The sequence below is a fragment of the Ovis canadensis genome, chromosome 5, assembly GCF_042477335.2.
Source record: "Ovis canadensis isolate MfBH-ARS-UI-01 breed Bighorn chromosome 5, ARS-UI_OviCan_v2, whole genome shotgun sequence".
Lineage (NCBI taxonomy): Eukaryota > Metazoa > Chordata > Mammalia > Artiodactyla > Bovidae > Ovis > Ovis canadensis.
Window position 1 is genome coordinate 108,007,168 of NC_091249.1, and position 21,099 is coordinate 108,028,266.

A 21,099-nucleotide genomic window follows, 5' to 3' on the forward strand; every position below is an offset into this window, starting at 1 on the left:
CTGAGTATGACCCAAACAGAATTTGCAAATAAGAGATTACAAGTTCTTATTTAATGAGGATTTAACCACTAATCAAAACAATGCAAATTAACATGAACATTATTCTCATCAAATCTACAACTTAAGTGGGTCAGATAAAAAAATCCTCGAAATTTTATGTACTCTTTTAAATGAAGATTTAATGACTAATTAAAACAATGAGAATGAAAAAGAATCAACTTTATATCACTTTCATAACTCAGAAACAACAAACATAACTCTGGCCTATCCTTTAGAAGATTGGAGGAACAAATCATCTTAAAATCAGCAAATACAGGAAGAAATCCAATTTGACTGGATGTTCTTGGAAATGGTGACACCATGTCCTTTTGACAGTTTGAATGTTGTTAGTAAAACGCATTTAGTTTCAAATTAATGATTATGATTTTCCATTGCATGAACATGGGAGAATTTTTGTATTTTATTTTATTCTGAATTTCTTTCAAATAGAAGGTCATTTTAGAAACTAGCTTTTATATTCTCTCTTTAGAAACTGTTTTGTTATCACTGTTAACATATTTCACAATCAATCTTTATGATAGATTTCAGCCAATGAATGTATTTGTATTAAGAAGCACTTAAATTCTCAATTAAAATGCCATGAAATGTCCTTTGCACACAAAAAATATGGATGTAATTACTAGAATTGAAAAAGGAGACAAGCAAATAGCAGACTAATAATATTTCACAAGTAAAAGTAAATGTCAACTAGTACATGGACATAATCTTTTTTACAGAATAATTGTGTGTCTAACATTCAGCCAAGTTTAGTGATGCCTTTCATGGCAGAACAGCAAAATATTGATAGAATTAATGGTAAGTGTTTAGGATTTGTAGACATGGTTTTGAAATTTGATGAAAGAATGACCAAAAGCTTAAGATGAGTAAAAAATAATGAAACAAATGGTAATTCTCTAGTAAGGAGAAATAGAAATGAAATTATTAATCTAAGAGATATTAAAATGAGATAAAAAATCATCTCCCAAATTTTAAAAAGGAAAGAATATTCAGTTCAACTTTGTTGCACCAGTATCCAAAGTCTAAGTGCCATGTGCTCAGTCACTAACTCTTATCCAACTCTTCGTGACTCCATGGACTAGAGGGACTGGAGCCCCCCCAGGCTCCTCTGTCATTGGGATTATCCTGGCAAGAATACTGCAGTGGGTTGCCATTTCCTGTTCCAGGGGATCTTTCCAACCCAGGGATCGAACCCATGTCTTCTGTGTCGCCTGTACTGCAGGCGTATTCTTTACCTGCTGAGCCACGGGGAAGCCCCAGAATCCAAAGTATTGCTACATATATAACATTTATTTATTTATACATTGGTGACCAGGAAAATAAAGGAAGGAAGTTTAAATTAATGAATCTCTCATTGATTTCTAAACTGTTGTAAAAAGTGCAACTTTTTGACTGAGGGAAGAGTCAAAAAAAACAACTTCAATTTTAGACTCAAATTTAAAAGCAAATCTGTGTTACTGATGGTTGATAACAACAAAGGTGATTTTGGTGACAAGTCTAGAAGGACTCTTCATGCCATTTACACTACATGGTTTAAATTTTCTATGAAGAGACATAGTCCCAATACCTCTGATATTATTGACATTCTTTGGAACAGTTTAAACATTATATATAGTATTTTCAGGGTCCATCCAAACGTGGAACATCTTGAGAAAAACAGAATTTGACCTAATAAATACTCACAGATAAACAATGGGAGTGCTGATCAAATGCTGCTAAAGTGGTTAGATTTAAACAAGATTCAAAATGTCTTAGGACAGTCAAGTAAAATAACAGAAAGTTTCTCAAATAGTAAATTGTGGTTTTTGGCAGAAAATGAAATTAATTTTGAGTATGTCTAGTCACATATTTATTTTCTATTAATAATATTAGCAAAAGCTTAGGGAAAAAATCTAAATTTGGTTACTTTTAAAAAGATTGAAAAAGCCTTAGAATTTAAAGAAGTGGTTTTTATAAATAGAAAGAAACTACATGTGCAATAAGTAGCAAAAATGACAATCCAAAAAATTTGGAAAATTTAAATGAAATAAAAATGCTCATATGACTCCAAAGGAGAAAATTCACATAAAGAAAAACAAATAATCAAACTCACTTCTATAAAGGCTATTTTCTGACCATTAGAAACCAAAGAAAGATTTGAACAAATGAAGAGCACTACAGTTTTAAATTTTTTATAATATTCTGAAATCAAAAAATGTGAAAGCAGAAGAATTGAGAATTATTGTATGAATCTGAATATTGTCTTAAGAGATCCCGAAGAATCACATTGTGATAGCAACCTATGTGATGAAATTAAAATACTTTATAACATTTTTTGAGATGATAATTATCACATGCAAACCCTTTATAGTGTTTGAGTCTGAAATGTGACATGAATGTTCACTTCTGAACTGAATGTTGCTTTGAAAATTTTATTGACAGTTCCATTTGCTACTATCTCAGCAGAGCTAAGTTTTTTTCAAAGGAAATTAATAAAAAACTCTGCAGTAATTTCATTCCAAGAAAGGTCATCTATTTGGCATTTGCTGTCAGAATTCAAATTATGTGAAAGGTTTCTTTTTTTTTTTTTTAGCTGTGCCACACAGCTAGCCAAATCTTAGTTCCCAGACCAGGGATTGACCCTGGTCCCTCAGCAATAGAAGTGTGAAGTCCTAACCACTGGACCATCAGGGAATTCCCTGAAAATCTTGATTTAACAACATAATTAATAACTTTGTTGAGCCAAAGGCAAGAAAAATGTATTTTGTAGAATAAACGTATACTTTATAAATTATAGATGTCTTTATTACTCATCCAAATATTACTCAGACAGGTGCAATTATTCCCTTTAGTAGTCTTTGTAATTTTGCTGATTTTCAGTCACATAAAACCCAAAGCTTCTGCACATATTTGGAAAAATTTTTGTTGGTATGAGAATGTCAAGGTAGGACGCTAAGACATTTTAGCTAACAATTTTGTCAGCCTGATTTGTAACTTTTAAATATGGCTCTCCATTTGTGTTCCTGCTCCTGTCCTGCAGATGTTAGAGGGAGACCTGGGTAAACTGCTTCTCTCGTGGGGCTGAGGTTGACTTGATAGAAGGCAATGGACCTGCCTGTTAACGGTAACCTGGAGGCCCGTGCTGGGTCAGCCTCGTTTAGGTTAATGATTGGTGGGATGGCCTTGTGGACAGATTGGATTGAGGTCATAAGGATGTACAGCAAGCAGCAGTATCTGCAGTCCCCTGACAGATTTAGAGCAGGATGGAGAGATCTTAGGAATACCAGAGTCCTGGGGATGATGGTACGGAGGAAGAGGTTACTTTTCAGTGGTTTGCTTCACCACCTCTCCTCCTCTTCATCTCCCACCCCCATTCTGGGACTTGCTGTATGAAAGACAAGTGCCCATGTGCTAGATAACATTACCCAGGTTTAGTTCTCAATGTTTACAGAAACCACTTTTGTACTTATCTAGCCTATCTGAGTTCTCTCGTTTAGAAATTGTGAGTTGGAGTATTAACCTATTATACCATTTTGCTTTGATGGGTAGTAGGTAAAAATAATGAAAAATATACTTGGCAAAAAGAGAGCCCGAATGAACGTGCTGTGGTAATGTTGGTATTCCTATAATATCATGTTATGACCTGTTGGCTATATTTCCCTTAGGTATTCATTCCTTTCTTGGAAATATTTTTATATGGATGATTAAGAAATTATCACAGATTTAAACGAACTTTCTTTAGACCTAATTATAGGCTTCTTTTCCTAGAGCATGACAAAAAAAAAAGGAAAAGAAAAACAGAAAAAAAACTCCACCTTGGGACTGAGGAAAATTCAGTTCCACTTATTTTTCTCTCTCTGGGTCTTCTGGTGGTAATTAACAGAATTACTTTGTTTTCTAGTTGATAAACCAATGAGCAAACATGTGCTTCAGCTTTAGCCTGAAGACAGTTTGTCATCAGAGGCCATATGTCAGTTTGGCACAGCATTGAGATGGGTTTACAAAACCACTTCTCCTGCCCACTTGGTAGGTTATTTTATTTTTCAGTCATACTGGTTCAAACATCAAATGTAGATATGTACCCTCACTATTTAGTTGAAGTGACCTTGCTCCGCTGCTTTTGTTCTGTTTTCCATACCAGTCCTTGATAAAGCAAAACAAAAAGTTAACAATGTTTGGAAAGTGTAACAAAAGTCTTTTAAAAATACTTCATTTATTTATTTATTTTCAGAAAAAAAAATCTTACTTTTTGTTTCCTTATCTCAAGTGACTGTGGAATATATCAATGTAATAGAGGCAAATGCCTACTGTGTTTTGTTCTTCAATCCATGTGTTAGAAACCTGTACTAGTTACATATTGTTGTATAACAAATTACTACAACAATTAGAGGCATAAAACAATATATTTGTTATTATCTTATAGTTTCTGTGAGTCAGGAATCTGGGAGCAGATTTGCTGAGGGGCTCTTACTCAGGGTAGCTTATGAAGCTGCAGTTAAGAGATCAGCTGGGACTGCAGTCATCTGAAGACTTGACTGGTGCGGAAGGACCTGCTTCCAAGATGGTGCATTCCCAAGCCTGTTGGCACTCCCTACCTATGTAGGCCTCTCCATAAGACTGCTCAAGTCTCCTCACCCCATGGGAGCTAGATTCTCCCTAACCTATCTTGGAAGTTACTTATCAGTGTGTTTTCTGTATTTTATTGTTTATACAGACCAATCTTGATATAATTTTGGAGGAGGAATATCAGAGCATGAATGCCAAGAGGCAAGGTCACTGGGGTCAGCTTGGAGACTAGTGACTACAAAGAGAATTGTGTTCTGGTGTCAGCAACTAGAGTTGAAGATAAAATACATCCAAGGAGAGGTTGTGTCATTTGAGTTTTTCTTGAACATTCCCTAATCTTTGAGCTATGTATTGGTTACCATTTGAGGCAATGCTAAAAAATTTTGGACATAGGAGCCAGAAATGTCAGTTCAAATTCTAGTCTTTGACTCAATCTTTGGAAGAGGTTTGATCTAAAACCGACTCTCTTAGCTTTTCTTTAAAATGGAGGAAATAATACGCATTTGTCTATTCTAAGTAGATTGTAAGCAAGATAAAGCCTTAAAATATAGCACCACACATACAAGAGCTAAACAAATGCCACTTTCTCTTCTCCTTCCCCCCAAGGTACTTTAAAGCAAAATTTCCCAACCATTGTACTATGAAATGCCACTTTTCATCTTGCCATCCTTCTAAAACCCCTGGATCTGTTGCTTCTGGTTGACAGTGGCCTCCTCCAGTGTGCCAAACAAGTATTAACTCTTAATATATTTATCATCATGAAAAACTTTGGGCTACTCTTCTCTAAAAGATTCCTTTAAAATAGCCATTAGAAAAAACACCTAATAAGATATTCAGAATCTAATTATAATGACTCGTCCCTTAGATTATTGTTTCAACATAGGCATGAAAATGTATTTAGCATCTTAAAACATTTTTCCCTAAAAGCAAAGATTCAAATCTAGATAAGAATATCCAAGGGATGGAGGTGGGAATCGAAGTTTTCACAAGACTCCTAACATTCTTGAGCCTAGGAAATTGCTTCTTTTTAGTTGCTAAGTCATGTCTCACTCTTTTGTGACCCCTTGGAGTGTAGGCCATCAGGCTTCTCTGTCCGTTGGATTTCCCGGATAAGAATACTGGAATGGGTTGCCATCTAGGAAACACTACATCTGGTAAATTCACCTCTGGAAAGTATAATGCGGAGAGTTGGCATAGAGGGGTTGGGCACTTAAAGAGAAGTGTTGAAATTTTCTTATTTAGGAATTCTAGCATGGTCACTGATTTAGTGTTTCCATGTCTGTGTGTGTATGTGTGTGTATGTAAACAAGGGGAGTGGGGCAGCTAACAATCTGTGGCTGCTGTATTTGCAATTTGTTAATTGCAACTCATATGTAGGATGATGACTTCTGATGTTTAAGACATCTTACTATGTAATGATCTCCCCACCCCTACTTAGCTACTCTGATGTGATAAATTGGGCAAAATAAGTCTCCTTTCCCACTCTGCCTTTGGTAGTATTACTCTCACTGTAACTCAAATGGGATTCTCAGGTGGCACTAGTAGTAAAGAACCTGCCTGCTAATGCAAGAGAATAACAGATATGAGTTTGATCCGTGGGACTGGAAGATCCCCTGGATGATGGTATGGCAACTGATTCTAGAATCCTTGTCTGTAGAATCCCATGGACAGAGGAGCCTGGGAGGCCACAAAGAGGCCTCTATAGGGTCACAAAGAGTTAGACACAACTGAAGTGACTTAGCAAGTACACTTAACTCGTACCTATCATGGCTGGGAATGAAATGCCTAGTTTAGCATGACAGATAAAAAGATCTCTAAGTCTAAATTCAGTGAAAAAAGCAAGATAAAAAGCCACATGTAAAAAAGTCTGTTGTTTAGTTGCCAAGTCATGTCTGACTCTTTGTGACCTCATGGACTGTAGTATGTCAGGCCTCCCTGTCCCTCACCATCTCCCGGAGGTTTCCCAAGTTCATGTCCGTTGAATCGATGATGTTATCCAACTCTCTTATTCTCTGTCACCCCCTTCTCCTCCTACTTTCAATCTTTCCCAGCCTCAGGATCTTTTCCAAGTAGTCAGCTCTTTGCATCATGTGGCCAAAGTATTGGAGCTTCAGCTTCAGCATCAGTCCTTCCAATGAATATTCAGGACTGATTTTCTTTAGGATTGATTGGTTTGATCTCCTTGCTGTCCAAGAGACTCTCAAGAGTCTTCTCTAACACCACAGTTCAAAAGCATCAATTCTTTGGTGCCCAGCTTTCTTTATGGTCAAACTCACACATCCATACATGACTACTGAAAAGATCGTAACCTTGACTAGATGGACCTTTGTTGGCAAAATGATGTCTTTGCTTTTTAATACACTGTCTAGGGAACCTTCTTTCTCTAGACTCTAGTGGCCCTTCTTGGTGAATATTTAAAAAGATGTATCCTTTTATTGTTTTGGCAACTTTATTTATGTTTTTTTTAATTTAAATTTATTTATTTTTATTAGAGGCTAATTACTTTACAATATTGTATTGGTTTTGCCATACATCAACGTGAATCCGCCACGTGTGTACACGTGTTCCCAATCCTGAACCTCCCTCCCACCTCCCTCCCCAATGTTTTGGCAACTTTAATTACTGTGTGTTGTTGTTACTGTTGTTTGGTCACTAAGTTGTGTCTGACTCTTTTGTGACCCCCATGGACTGTATCACGCCAGGCTCCTCTGTCCATGGAATTCTCCAGGCAACAATATTGGAGTGGGTTGCCATTTTCTTCTCCAGGGCATCTTCCTATCCCAGGAATTGAATCTGCATCTGCTACATTGGCAGGCGGATTCTTTACCACTGAGCCACCAGGGAAGCTTGCAGGTTAGCAATGTATATTTATAGACACAGTTAATATTTAGGACCCCCAAATATTCTGACCTTAACTATTTGAAATAAATTATTCTTAGCCTTGTTTATTCTATTAATTTGTTAGACAAATACTTTGTTCATTATCTCAAGATAAACTTAAACCCAAGCCAAGTCAAATTATTTCAGATTTAGATAAAATGAGTACACAGTAATGAAACTTAAATATATTTGCAAATAAAATGAGAGCAAACTGTTTTCACCAAGAGGTAGGAAATAAGAGTAAAGAGAGGAGGGGAACCGGGAATAAAATAGAAATCCAAATTATCTTCTCTTGAAGGAAAAAAAAAAAATAGGTGTCCCACCTTTCTTGAATCTGGTAATCTAATCTGGACACTTACCTCTTCTGAAAGTGATTTTGGCTTCTTTCCTCACTGTGTCCTCATCTCCCTCAGCCCCACCATTTCTGTAACTCCCAGAAATTTATAGTTCAAGTAGAAAGGCAACAGTTTCCACCCCTGGTAGGATGGAGACCTGCGTTCCCCACATCTCCGTAAAAGTGCCAATAGAAGTTTAGATTGTCTCAAATGTAGAAATATATTTCCCACCATGACACTAGGAAACACTGCTGGTTTCTGAATTCTTAAACATTCTGCCACCTGAAAATTCTACTCCAAAGTCTACTTTGCCATGACTCATTGTTAGGCAGGCAACAGTTATTCAAGACAAATACTGCTGGTTTTGAACTGAGACTATTATTTTGAGAAAGCTCATTGTTTCTATGGAGCAATGTTTCTGATCAAAATGTTACCTCAAGAGCCCCAGAAGTTAAATAACTTTATTGGAGAAGAAAAAGATTCATTAACAGTTTTGTCACATATGTCTAGATAAATGATTTCTTCTGAGTGATAAAACAAGAAAATCATTACCATATGCTGTTTACTAAAACTCGTTCTAATTTGAGAGTTAATATTGCAGCTGATACATTGTTGCATCTGTTTCAGTTATCTTTTACTGCGTCACACCCCCTGCCCCCAAATTTAGTGACTTAAAATAGCAGTTCATTGTTATCACAGACAATTCTGTAGATTGCCTGGACTCTGCTGAACTTGGAATTCTTGCTTGGAGCCTCTCATATAGCTGCATTTGGGTGGTGGCAGAGCTGGAGTAATCTGAAGTCTCGAGTGGGTTAGACATCTAGGATGGCCTCTTGGTTCACATATTTGGCTCCTTAGCTAGAATGGCTAGGTGGCTGGAAGAGCCAGAAGGTGGGGTCTCTCTGTTGACACATGACTTCTTCATATGGCTAGTTTGGGATTCCTCACAGCACTGCAGTCTCACTGCAGTTAGAAGTTTACCATGGTGGCTGTTTCTCCCAGAGTAAAGGTTCAAGAGACTCTTGCAGAAGCTACAAACCTTTTGATAACAGAGCTTTGGAAGTCATATGGCATCATTTGTTTTATTCAATTAGTAGAAAGCTAGGGGCTTCCTCAGTGGTGCAATGGTAAAGAATCTGACTGCCAGTGCAGGAGCTGTGGGTTAGATCCTTGGGTTGGAATGATCCCCTGGTGGAGGAAATGGCAACCCATCCAGTATTCTTGCCTAAATTTCCATGGACAGGGGAGCCTGGCGGGCTGTAGTCCATGGGGTTGCAAAGAGTCAAATACAACTGAGTGACTGAGAATGCAAGTCACACACAGGTGCCAACCAATAGAACTCCCAACAGCCAAAGCAAAAATGATTTGAGCAATAAAACAAATACATAATATTGGATTATCACCAAAGTATAAGATAGGGATCCAGGGCATCCATACTGATAGAAAGAAATGATTAAATTAATAAATACATGTGAGAGAAGAGACAAATCTCCCTTGAAGAACTCCAGATAATGTATGTGTGTAGATATTTCACTGGAAGAAGGGAAAGCATGAATCCCTAATTTGTTCATTCTGACTTCCTTCCAAATAGCACAGAATAGAACAGGGTAAAGCAAGGGTATCTCAGCCGTATGATCAAGGTCAGTATCAACAGTGATGTCATGTTAACAATATTTATTCTTGATATGTTGTGATACTGTGCTGGTCCAAAACCCATGAAAATGAAAGTTAGTATTCAGTTGTGTCCGACTCTGTGTGACCCCATGGACTGTAGCCCACCAGGCTCCTCTGTCCATGGGATTCTTCAGGCAAGAATAAAGGAGTGGGTTGCCATTCCTTTCTCCAGGGGATCTTCTTGATCCAGGGATCGAACCTGCGTCTCTTAGGTTTGCTGCATTGGCAGGCGGGTTCTTTCCCTCTAGTGTCACCAAAAACCCATAACCCCAGTCTAATTATGAGAAACACATCAGACAAGTTTCAATAGAAGGAAATCCCGCAAAATACTTAGTATATATTCCCCAAAACTGTTAAAGTCATCAAAAGCAAATTTTGAAAAACTGTTACAACCAAGATGAACTAAGGAGACAGTGACATGTAAATGTAATACGGTATTCTGTATTAGACCCTGGAGCAGAAAAAGATGGAAACTAAGGAACTCTGACCTGCCTCTTGAGAAACCTGTATGCAGGTCAGGAATCAACAGTTAGAACTTGACATGGAACAACAGACTGGTTCCAAATAGGAAAACGAGTACGTCAAGGCTGTATATTGTCACCCTGCTTATTTAACTTCTTTGCAGAGCACATCATGAGAAACGCTGGGCTGGAAGAAGCACAAGCTGGAATCAAGATTGCCAGAAGAAATATCAGTAACCTCAGATATATAGATGACACCACCCTTATGGCAGAAAGTGAAGAGGAACTAAAGAGCCTCTTGATGAAAGTGAAAGAAGAGAGTGAAAAGGCTGGCTTAAAGGTCAACATTCAGAAAACCAAGATCATGGCATCCTGTCCCATCACTTCGTGGGAAATAGATGGGGAAACAGTGGAAACAGTGGCTGACTTTATTTTGGGGGGCTCCAAAATCACTGCAGATGGTGATTGCAGCCATGAAATTAAAAGACGCTTCCTCCTTGGAAGGAAAGTTATGACCAACCTAGACAGCATATTAAAAAGCAGAGACATTACTTTACCAACAAAGGTCCATCTAGTCAAGGCTATGGTTTTTCCAGTAGTCACATATGGATGTGAGAGTTGGACTATGAAGAAAGCTGAGTGCCAAAGAATTGATGCTTTTGAACTGTGGTGTTGGAGAAGACTCTTGAGAGTCCCTTGGACTGCAAGGAGATCTAACCAGTCCACCCTAAAGGAGATCAGTCCTGGGTGTTCTTTGGAAGGACTGATGTTGAAGCTGAAACTCTGGTATTTTGGCCATCTGGTGTGAAGAACTGACTCATTGGAAAAGACCCTGATGCTGGGAAAGATTGAGGGCAGGAGGAAAAGGGGACGACAGAGGATGAGTGGTTGGATGGCATCACTGACTCAATGGACATGAGTTTGGGTAAACTCCAGGAGTTGGTGATGGACAGGGAGTCCTGGCATGCTGCAGTCCATGGGGTCACAAAGAGTCGGACACGACTGAGCGACTGAACTGAACTGAACTTAACTGAAGGAACTCTGGATAAACTACTATGGACTTTAGTTAATAATAATGTGTTAATAAGTTTTTATTTATTATAACAAATATACCATGCAAATATAAGATGTTATTATTAGTAGGAGAAATTCAGGGAGGGGGAATGTGAGAATTGTGTGTACTATGGCCTTATTTTTCCGACAGATCTAAAACTTTTCTTAAAAATTTTTGTTTTTGTTATTCAGTCACTAAGTCATGTCCAATTCTTTGTAACCGCATGGACTATAGCACACCAAGCCCCTCTGTCCTCCACTATCTCCCAGAGTTTGTTAAAATTCATGTCCTTTGAGTCGGTGATGCTATCCAACTATCTCACTCTCTTTTGCCCCTTTCTCCTTCTTCCCTTAATCTTTCCCAGCATCAGGATCTTTTCCAATAAGTCAGCTCTTCGCATCAGGTGGCCAAAGTATTGGAGCTTCAGCTTCAGTATCAGCCCTTCTAGTGAATATTTAGGGTTGATTTCCTTTAGGATTGACTGGTTTGATCTCCATGCAATCCAGGGGACTCTTAAGAGTCTTCTCCAGTGCCACAATTTGAAAACATCAATTCTTTGGCTCTCTGTCTTCCTTATGGTCTAAGTTTCACATCTGTACATGACTACTGGAAAAATCATAGCTTTGACTATTCAGACCTTTATCAGCAAAGTGATGTCAGTGCTTTTTAACATGCTGTCTAGGTTTGTCATAGCTTTTCTTCCAAGGAGCAAATGTCTTTTAATTTCATGACTACAGTCACCACTGGCAATGATTTTGGAGCCCAAGAAAATAAAATATGTTAATTCTACTTTTCCCCTTTTTTTTTTGCCTTGAAGTGATGGGACTGGATGCTGTGAACTTAGTTTTTTGAATGTTGAATTTTAAGCCAGCTTTTCTATTCTCCTCTCTCACCCTCATCAAGAAGCTCTTTAATCCCTCTTCATTTTCTGCCATTAGAGTGCTAACATCTGCCTGTCTAAGGTTGTTGATATTTTTCATGGCAATTGACTCCTGCTTGTGATTCATCCAGTCCAGCATTTCACATGACATGCTCTGCATATAAGTTAAATAAGCAGGGTGACAATATACAAAGGTCTGTTTTTAAAAAAGCTAGCTGGAGGCCCCAGATTTGAAGGGAGAGAACTATCAGTTCAGTTCAGTTCAGTCGCTCAGTCATGTCCGACTCTTTGCGACCCCATGAATTGCAGCACGCCAGGCCTCCCTGTCCATCACCATCTCCCGGAGTTCACTCAGACTCACATCCATCGAGTCCGTGATGCCATCCAGCCATCTCATCCTCTGTTGTCCCCTTCTCCTCCTGCCCCCAATCCCTCCCAGCATCAGAGTCTTTTCCAATGAGTCAACTCTTCGCATGAGGTGGCCAAAGTACTGGAGCTTCAGCTTTAGCATCATTCCTTCCAAAGAAATCCCAGTGTTGATCTCCTTCAGAAAGGACTGGTTGGATCTCCTTGCAGTCCAAGGGACTCTCAAGAGTCTTCTCCAACACCACAGTTCAAAAGCATCAATTCTTTGGCCCCCAGCCTTCACAGTCCAACTCTCACATCCATACATGACCACAGGAAAAACCATAGCCTTGACTAGACGGACCTTAGTCAGCAAAGTAATGTCTCTGCTTTTGAATATACTATCTAGGTTGGTCATAAATTTTCTTCCAAGGAGTAAGTGTCTTTTAATTTCATGGCTGCAATCACCATCTGCAGTGATTTTGGACCCCCTCAAAATAAAGTCTGGGACTGTTTCCACTGTTTCCGCATCTATTTCCAATGAAGTGATGGGACCGGATGCCATGATCTTCATTCTATAAAAGTTGTGAAAAACAGGCGGTGTGGTTCATTGGCACTGACATTTGTTTCACTGATTTTCTTCTGAGGACCTACCTCTCTACATTTAATTTCAGTTCATGTGGCTGAAGCCTCACTCTGGTGCTAAAGGTTGAGCCAGCAACTGTGGCTTAAGGCAGCCAGTGAGTTTTATCTTCCTCACCAGAATCTCCTTGCTGTGCTGTGCTATGCTTAATCGCTCAATTGTATCTGACTCTTTGCGACCCCATGGACTGTAGCCCACCAGACTTCTCCATCCATGGAATTCTCCAGGCAACAATACTGGAGTGGGTTTCCAGTTCCTCCTCAAAGGAATATTCCCAACTCAGGGATTGAGCCTGGGTCTCCCACATTGCAGGCAGATTCTTTACTGACTGAGTCACTGGGGAACCCAGTGTTCTATGAATCCACTTTAATATAAAATAGCTTTTAAAGAACAGTAGCCAATGCTAATGTTTTAATTGTAACAGGACCATTTTGCTTGTAAGTAAGAAAATCTAATTAAAATAGTTTTCTTATCCTACAGGTCTGGAGGCAGGGTGGCTCCTGGCTTAGTGCTATAATGATTGACTCCGTTTTTTTCATCTTTCATCCAGCTCCCTCCATGGTCAGGAGATGGCTGCAGCCGTTCTGGCTAAGACAATCTCACACAACTGTCCAGGTAAGAAAAGAGGGCCTCTTCCTTGTGTGTCTTGGAAGACATTAGTAAGAAAGCTTGTCAGAAGAAGCACCTTTCCACTGTTCCAGCCTTCACAGACTTCTCTTCAAGTCTCATTGGCCCGAACAGGGTCACAGGGAAATAAAAGGACCAGATTTGTTTGGGTGACCTAAGAGTCACCTCTGGGGACTGGGGTTGGAGCACTTGTCCATGTGGATGAGTACAGTTAGTTGTCAGGATGAAAGAAGAGAGGAATGGGTACTGAGCAAGCAAACAAAAGCCTTCTACACTGACAAGCACCATTTCAAATAATCAGAAAAAATGATTCAATTATGAAGATATATATAACATTAAATTATTATGCAGTAGTTAGAGGGAATAAGTGAGTAGGTCTTAAAAACATAGTATTCATGGAAACAGTGAGAAAGAGAACACAATCTATTAAGAACACAATCTATTGAATAATATAGTTATTTATGTTGCTTAAAAATACATGAACACTGGAGCTTTGACCTGCTGCTATGACTGTAAGGTGGTACAACCATTTGGGAAAACTTTTGGACAGAATCTATTAAAGCTAAACAAAAGCATGCCTTACTTCCCAATAAATTTATCTTCTAGGTATATATACATGCATGCCTATGTGCTCCAGACATGTCTGAGAGTTTTTATAGCGACACCATTTATAATAGTCCCAAACTAGAAACCAGTCACCCAAGTGTCCATCAGCTAGAAGAATGGGTAAATAAATGACGGTGTAGTTCCATGCTAGAAGACTAACTGAATGTAGTATTCCCTGGAATACTGTACACTCATGAGAATGAATAAATGACTGCTCCATGCTGCAACTAATGAAAGAAGTCTGTTACAATAGGGTACTAACTATATGATTCTATTTACATAGATTTTTTAAATAGACACAATTAACCTATAATGATAGGAGTCAAGACAGTGGTTACCTTTTGGGGAAGGTCAGAGTTATTGGGATGGACTTCTGGTGAAGTGCTCATATTTCATTTCTTAATAGGGATGGTAGTTTCATGGATTTTATTGTGAAAATTCACTGAACTGTATATTTATGATGTTCATTTTCTGTTAATATACGCATGTTATACTTAAAACGTTTTCTGTAAAAAAACTACATGCATGCAAAATAGCATTTATTGAATGAGTAAATGGGGATACAAAGAACACTCAGTCCCTGCCTTCGTGAAGCTTAATTCTAATAATAAAAATAAATGTAATAATAGCAGCAGCAAGTAATACTTAATTAGTGTAGATTGTGTTCCAGGTCAGATTGTAAGCATATGAAATAGATACTATTATCATCCCCATTTTAGAGTTTAGGAAATTGAGACACAGGGCTGCCTACTGAAGACCGCACTGTAAGTGGTAGAGTGAGAATGCCGGCCTCGTAACCCTGTCTCTACAGTCTAGCTTTTAACCAGGATGCCCTACTGCCACTCATGCTAGTGAAGGAGAGAGCCAAAATCAAAGATATGTACAAAAATATCTCAGTTCAGTTCAGTTCAGTTCAGTCGCTCAGTTGTGTCCAACTCTTTGTGACCCCATGGACTGCAGCACTCCAGGCCTCCCTGTCCATCACCACCTCCTGGAGCTTACTCAAACTCATGTCCATTGAGTCGGTGATGCCATCCAACCATCTCATCCTCTGTTGTCCCCTTCTCCTCCTGCTTTCAATCTTTCCCAGCATCAAATGAGGTCTTTTCAGATGAGTCAGCTCTTCTCGGGTGGCAATAACTGCCACTGAGTAAAAGCAAAACACAGAGGTGGAAGTTGATAAGCAGGAATTGCTATTTAAAATAGGAGGGCTAGGGAAATATTTCTCCCCTCTAGACTTCATGCTTGTCAAAAACAAAGCGATGTTTGGACGAAGACATGAAGGAAATGAGTGAGTCAGATCGACCTGTGAGCAACGAGAGTGTTGGGCAGAAAAAAACCAGCAAGAACAGGTGCCCTGAGGTGCGCATAGTAAGCTCAAGAACTGGCTAGGAGGCCAGAGTGGCTAAAGCGGAATGAGATAGGGGAGAGGAAGAGATAAAGTCAGAGCCAGCAGATACCAGACTGTGGTTCCTTTTGGGCCAATGTTTGTATTTATAAGGAGACACATAGCCAATCATTTACATAGTAAACATATTAGAGTGTACCTTTGGGAGAGGAGTGGCCGAAGGAATCTTGACCAAAAGAAATAGAGATACAAGGGGTGGTGGGGGGACATAGCACCAATCTATTAGACCAGAGTATCATGAGTATTATTAACTCAATTCTACACCTGAGTTGTGGGGCAGAGGTGTAGCTTGTTGTAGTTTTAACCAGAAAGAACTCTATATTCCATCTCCACATCACCATAAATTATCCAAAAATTAAAATGCTGGCACCAAGCCTCTACTTCAGAGAAGAGAGATATACCCTCAGTGTGTTAAGACTTTTCTGTTTCTGATGATTCATTCCCATACAGACGGCAGTATTTATAATGGACGATACTGCCTTTGGCCTGCAATGTGCAAAATACCTCTTTTTCCTTATGACAAAGCATCTTACCAAAAGAGTAATAAGACATAGTTTCTACAAACACATTAACATTAACCTTCTCAAAACTATATGATTTAATGGCTTAATTTTTTCCTGGAAATGTCAGGTATATTGAAAAACTACATGAATTGATGCCTAAAACATTGTGATTTCTTCAAAACAAACATCCTACATGCACACCAGTAAACCCCAAGAAGGATCAAGCCTCATTATTTGTATTTAAACTTAAATAGGTTATTTTTTGTCCAGAAAAAAGTTTACACTTCTACTGGTAATATGAAAGATATTGCTTTAGGTTAGAGAGATTTTTAATCAGGCAAATTATTGCAAATTCTGCCTCCCTCTTTATTTTGGGGATCTTAAAACCCAGAAGAGTATCTTTTAAAAAGGACAATTGTCCTTTAACTATTCAGATGAAATAATATGTAAAAACATTGCATCCTGGGAGTTCAGAAGTTGAAGTTTTGACTTTTTCAAGGACTTTCAAAGAAAAAAGGGTAGGAAGAGACTCATCTTCTGTGATTTGACTCTCATATGAGCTTCTAGACTTCATAGCTATATTAAAATCTAATTGTAATGGGGTGGGGACTCCGCATGTTAATTTATGATACATTTATTAATCTGTTCTCTATTTATTGAATGTCTCCTGAATATCAAACGTTGTGCTAAGTGCCTGGGGTACATTGGTGAGGGAAAACAGACACAGGGCTGCCTTCATAGTGCTAAGGGCTAGTAGGGCTGCAGACGTTAGTTACACCAGCACATATACAACTGCAAGTGTGACGCGTACTGCGCAGAGGAAGCTCATGACGCAGTGAAAGCCTGTGCAGAGGACTCTGGACTAGTCAGGTTGGCTAGGGAAGGCTGCTCTGGAGACATGATGGTTACCTTCTGATCTGAAGGGAGAGGGTAGGAATTTTAACCTGGAGATGAAGGAAAGGAAGAGAGTAAAAAATGGAGGGGAAACCCTAGTGATTAGAGGGAACAGAACTGAAAGTCAATTCTAGAATTCTTAATTAGAGAAAGGGAGAGTATAGATGGAGGTTATGTTCATTCATTCATTTAATTAAAATGTATTGAGTAACTACTGTGTGCCAAATCTTGTTCTACAGGTTGGAAATATTAAAGAACTTTTAGTTTGTCATATAAGGAAAGACAAGACATTAAAAAGTTTTAATCATGCAGGGATGGAGGTGGAGTGGTGATGTGATCATATTTGTGTTTGGTAAAGTTAACTAATTCCAAAATGGAGAATGCATGAGAAGAGGCCAGAGAGTATTCTAAGAGGCTCTCCCAGAACTCCAGGGTAGCTTGCATGAGGAAAGTGATGCTGGAGATGACTGGCATCATTGGGTGTGGACAGTTTTGAAACAGTTTGCTGTTGCTGCTGCTGCTGCTGCTAAGTCGCTTCAGTCGGTTCAACTCTGTGCGACCCCATAGACAGCAGCCCACTAGGCTCCTCCTGTCCCTGGGATTCTCCAGGCAAGAATATGGAGTGGGTTGCCATTTCCTTCTCCAGTGCATGAAAGTGAAAAGTGAAAAGGAAGTCACTCAGTCGTGCCTGACTCTTAGCGACCCCATGGACTGCAGCCTACCAGGCTCCTCTGTCCATGGGATTTTCCAGGGAAGAGTACTGGAGTGGGGTGCCATTGCCTTCTCTGTTGAAACAGTTTAGGAAGCAAAATAGTGCATTGTGATAGACTGAGGCGGGCAGAAAGGGAAATGTCAAGGATATGTCTGTGGGTTCTACCTGTATGGCTAGATGGGTTGCAGGAGGGGGGTTCGTGTTTGGGAACGCATGTAAGAATTAAAGATTTTAAAATTATAAAAAAAAATAAGATAGTGGCGATAACAATAATCAGCATTACTAACCTCTTTGATCTGAGTTTTGGGATGCTGAGGGGCTGTGGGTGAAAATTACTGAGGTGCAGTCTTTAGTCAAAGTGGAGTCCTTTCTCTAACTCACCATCAGTGACCAACAGCAGTTGCCTCAAATTTCTACTTTCTTTTTTCCTGGATGGAGTAGACATGTTCTAAGTATGTTAGGACTTCACTGGTGATCCATGTGAACAGTGGACTCTCTCATGAGCTCTGCTGCTTTGACCATGCAGTGTTACCAAGAGTCCTTTTTTCTTTAGACACAGTATCTTCTGAAAAGAGCAGTAAGACGTGATTTCCCAAAAGCAAAGAAAATATCCAATGGAGAGGTAAAGCAAGGTGTGGAGAAGAACCGACCCTGGATTCTCAGTTGGGAGCCAGGTCAGCTCAAAGCCCAGAGCGTGGAGATACGGTCTGTACAGCGGGAGCCTAGGGTGGGGCATGTGGCAGGAGATGAGCCAGAAGTGCAGGCTGAGGTGGCATCCCAGAAGACCCTCTGCACTTTACTGAGGTTTGACTTTACCCGAAGGGCAGTGGGGAGACTTTGAAAAGGTTAGGAAAATGTCAGGAGTAAGATTAGATTTGCATTTTAGAAAGATGACTTTATAATAATTTAAGCTGTCCTTATTTTATGAACTTTTTCTGATTAGGTGTTATTTTCACAAGAAAAATGATTTTTAAAAAAGGAGAGCTGATTTTTGTCTGCTATAGAGACTGGATTAGACTTGGAATGTGAGACAAGATAGAAGGAAGCCTGTTAGAAAGCGATCGCAACAGGAGGTTGCTAAAGTAGAGCAGAGGCTGTGGACTCTGGAGCTGGGAAGACTTGCATTTGGATGGACCCTGCCTCTGCGTCTTCTTCACTGTGTGAGCCTGGCTGGCTGGTTCTCTTCTCTGGGTCTGTTTTTTTCATCTGTAAAAATATCAGTAACAGTACATCTGTACCTTATTTTCCATTTTGCATATTATGTATGTTAAGTTCTCAGTATCTAGTATTCTCTGTAAACATAGCTCTTATTTTAATGATGAAAAGAGGCTGAATTAAGGCAGAAGCAATGGGAATGGAGAGGGGAGGAGAGATGACAATGGTGTTAGGTAGGTTGATTGTATAAGCCTCAGGGACTGATTGAATGGATGATGGGGAACTGCCATCATACTTCCCAGGGATCCCACTTGGGTAGAATTAGGCAAATGGTGATTCCAGTCTCTTTGAAAGAGAAGTCAGGAGGGCCAGGTTACTGGTTTTGGTGGGGGTAGGTTGGGAATGAGGGGGATGAAGAGCTCGGTGTGAGCCTTGGTTCACACTTGAGATGCCCTGAAGACAGTTGGCTATGTGGGTCTGTTCCTCTATGAGGAGGTGGGGCTTCGGAATGGATATTAAGGAGGTGGAACTTGCTAAGGAAAATATGCTCAGAGTGATGAGTAGAAGGCCAAGTTTAGGGTCATGGGGAGAGGAGCATTTTAAGAGGACAGCAGCAGAACAGGAGACAGAAAATAGGGGGGATGAGAAAAGGTAAAATGTCAGAGAGATGAAGGGGAGGAGCAATAATTAGAAGTCAAAAGAGAAGAGAATTTCAGGAGGAAGGCAGTGGTTAATACTGCCAACTGACACAAATAAGTCAGCTAAGGTTTTCCTGGCAAGGAAAAAAAGAAAAATTTTGATTTAGCAGCTTAGGGTGGAGTGCGAGGGTGGTGTTCCAGTTTTGCCAGAGCCCCTTGAGTAGAGTGTTGGGGGTGGAGTCCAGATTGCAGTCTGTGAAAGAGCAGACAGGAGGTGAGAAGTGAATATGGGCTGGAATCGTCCTCTGTTCTTTTTGTGAGGGGAAAGAGAAAAATAGGGATGGTAGAGTTTTGTTTGTTGGTTTTAAGGATGAACACTGGGGTGTGCGGGGAAGTAGCCAAACTAGGGAGAGAAAGAAAAGGGGTGATTATGCACTATGTGGGAGGGGTGGACTTTGCCGGCACAGGTGAAGGAATTAGCCAGAAACCAGAAAAGGGAGATCACTTCCTCCGGAATGAGAGGAGAGCTGGCATGGCCGGATACAGATAAAAATAAATAAAAGCGTGGGATGTAGAGGTGTGAGATGTTGAGGAAGTTCACGCTGACGATCTCAATAGTCTCTGTGAAGAGAATGGCATTGGCCACAGGGCAAAAAAGGGTAGGATCTTGGTTCTACTGAGCTGTTTGTGGGGCCATGAGCAGTTGGTTGCTCAGTGGTAAAGAATTTGCCTGCAATACAGGAGATGCAGGAGATTTGGTTCAATCCCTGGATTGGAAAGATCCCTTGGAATAGGAAATGGCAACCCAGTCCAGTATTTTTGCCAGGAGAATCCCATGGACTGAGGAGCCTGGCAGGCTACAGTTCCTTGGGGTCTCAAATAGTCAGATGGAACTGAGCAACTGAGGCTGAACATTGCTCCTGGCTCTGTAGGGCTCCAGAAGGCACCGTTGAGTAGTACTGCAGTTCCTGCAGGCTGGCTGTCCTCTGCCGAAGGGCCTCATTGCAGCCTTGAGGAAAGCGGTTTCAGAAACAAAGGGGCTGAGCAGGGATGGGAGGGCAAGGCTGAGTGAATGTGAGAGTTGACTGGGAGCCAAGGTGGACGGATGCGCCTGGATCCAGAGAATGTGGACCATGGTGGAGTGTGGTGAGGACTGGGGACTGTGTGTTTAGGAATCTGAGGCCGTGGTTTTAGCAAAATGCAAACCCTAAACAGTTAACACCTGTAAACTGAACAGAAGAGTATAGGATGGGGGTGGGGCGGGGGAGGGGGCTGTGGTTATCTACATGGCTGGTTTTAGTCAGATGGTCCCTAGCTGGTGGTTCTGTTTTTCTCTTTCCTGAGTGGAGGTAGCAACTTTAAAAAACTGAATTAAAAAGAAATGATTGCTGTAATTTGAGGTCTTTGGACAATGGTATCACCAGAAAAGACTGTAAAATACTGATGAGACCAAAACAGGCATTTATACAGGCATTACAAACAGCTTGGGCCATATTCTAAATTAAAAAAAAAAAATCATTACAAGACAATGCATAGGTTATTCTTTCTTTTCCTACATTGCTTTAAATCTTTTATGTCATATCTTAGTGAGAGGAAATAAAATGGGCTACATGTATCTACATGTATCTACATAAAATGGATTTTTCACTCAGGCTACTGTGTGTGTCTGTGTGTGTTTACCC

The 21,099-nt window shown here is 39.9% G+C and overlaps 1 long non-coding RNA gene across 1 annotated transcript in view; it reads left to right on the forward strand.

Moving 5' to 3' along the window:
- Window positions 1-21,099, forward strand: part of LOC138441523 (uncharacterized) — a 140,442-nt gene that overhangs the window by 80,295 nt on the left and 39,048 nt on the right. The window contains exon 2 of the long non-coding RNA XR_011257380.1: window positions 13,425-13,489. This is a non-coding gene — a long non-coding RNA (uncharacterized lncRNA). The remainder of the gene's footprint in view (window positions 1-13,424; window positions 13,490-21,099) is intronic.